The following is a 2,244-nucleotide window of genomic DNA, read 5'->3' on the forward strand; positions in this document are numbered from 1 at the left end:
AAGACATTACTTCAAATGAGGTCACATCCACGGGCTCTGGGGGATAGGACTTCAATGTATATTTTAAGGATTTATTTTTATTTTATGCATATGGGTGTTGGCTTGAATATATGTATGTCTGTGAGCCTGAAGAGGCCAGAAGAGGGCATAGGATTCCCTAGAACTGAAGCTACAGATGGTTGAGAGTTGCTGGGTGCTGGTTTTCCTGAAAGAACAGCAAGTGTCCTTAACCCTCATATGTATATGTGTACATGTACATCTATCTATCTATCTATCTATCTATCTATCTATCTATCTATGATTTTATTCTTACTTTATATGTAAGGGTATTTTTGTCTGTATGTGTGAGTATCATGTGCGTGTACATTGCCTTCAGAGGCCAGAAGAGGGTATAGAATCTTCAGGAAAGGAGTTACAGATGATTATGAACTGGTTCAGAGAGATGTCATGACATGTAAGTGCTGGAAATTGAACCTAGGTCCTCTGGAAGAGCGGCAGCCATTGCTCTTAACCGCTGAGCCATCTTTCCAGCCCTGGATGTATCTTTTAAAATACTCAACATTCTAAAATTGCAACTGTTAGAAAGTTCCAGAACAACAATTTAGCATAGGGAAGGCATCTTGCTTATTAAATAGCTCTGGAAGAAGCAAACACTTTTGAGAATAGGAGGTAATATTCAATAGGGCCAGCCAGAGGGAATTAAAAAAAAAAAAACAAGAACATACATAATCAAAGAATAGAATTTTCGTTTCCTGGCAGCTATATACAGGAAAGAGTATAGGAAGTAAAGCTAGGAAATTTAGTGAAGAGGATGTCTCAGTAATCCAAAGGTGAGAACAGAGCCTCAGGGGCTTGTGAATCCTGCTGAAGAAATAGCTCAGGGCCTCTAGTGAATTGTCTGTCGTGTGTGTGTGTGTGTGTGTGTGTGTGTGTGTGAGAGAGAGAGAGAGAGAGAGAGAGAGATTTGAAGAGCTGAGTGGAGAGACAGAGTAGGCGTATAGCACCAGGAACCCAGGAGGCAGACTGCTCTATGACCCTCCGAGGTGACCTGAGTCCGTTGGTCACCTGAATCAAGGTGAGGACACTGAGGAACAACAGCGGAAGCACTGCTTGAAGTCAGGCTTCCCGGGAGCTGGAGGTGTGACTCAGTGGTGCCGCGGTAGACCGCATGTGCAAGTCAGTCGCATCACAGGGCACCAGTTGGTGACAGACTGAATCCTTCATATTTAGACCACCTGCCACACGTGGTTTACCATAATAAGTATCTCCCCGCCCTCAGTGTGGCCTCTAGAGACCGGAGCCAACGAAGTTGTTCCTGCTTGTGTGGTCTCTACAGCATCGCCCGCAGTAAGCACTCCATAAAACTCCCCATAAAGCAGTCCATGAAAGAGTGAATTTGGAACTTCACGCAATAGCGAGATTCCCCGGATCCAAACTGTTAAGACTTGAGCACGTTTCCAAACGCCTGGCACAAAGTAAGCGCCGCCCTCGAGCACTTGTTGAACCAAACAGAGTAAATCTGCTTCCCTCAGTTCCGCCCAGGCAGGGAGGTCTGGCTTGGGCAGAAGCGCGGCTCGCTCTGCTGTTCCATTCTTACGTAAGAGTTAATGAACCCTGCCGGCCCTCTAGACCCCTCCCATTACAAGGGCGCAAGGGAAAGAAAATGAGCGCCGTATTTACAAACACACGGTTTTGGTGGTCCATTTCAAATTCATGTCTAGCCTCGGCTCCCCACAAAGAGCTTAAAATACCGCTGCAAAGCCCGGTGCGGGGCGCCGAGGGGCGGTGCGCTGTGGAGTTCGGTGGAGGCGGAAGGATGGCGTGTATTAGGCCTGCGCACCCGGCACCCTCTCCAAAGCCCCTCAGACCGCCTCAGGGCCCCGGCTGTGAGGGTGACAGCGGCCCCTGAAGGTGATTCCAGCTCCAGGAGGTGTCTGGGAGTTCCCCGCAGGCTCTGGAGCAGGGAATGCAAGGATCTCCTTCTCCAGGCCCAGCAGCCCGGAGCCCGAACGCCTTTGCAGGGCGCCCCTTCCCGGCTCCCGGCTGCCCGGAGGCCGGAGCCGCTCGCCTTTTGTAAAGCGCCCCTTCCCGGTCTGCAGCGGCCTTACAGCCCGGGCGCGGCCCCCGGAGCGGAAGATGGCGACGCTGCCCGGCCCCCGGCGGCCGCGAGGGGCCGCGGTGCTGCGCGCACGGCCCGGCCCGAGCGGCTAGAGCGGCGCCTGGGCCCGCGGCCTCCTCCCGCCG

This window comes from Grammomys surdaster, unplaced genomic scaffold, assembly GCF_004785775.1.
Source record: "Grammomys surdaster isolate TR1022 unplaced genomic scaffold, NIH_TR_1.0 137, whole genome shotgun sequence".
Taxonomy (NCBI): Eukaryota; Metazoa; Chordata; class Mammalia; order Rodentia; family Muridae; genus Grammomys; species Grammomys surdaster.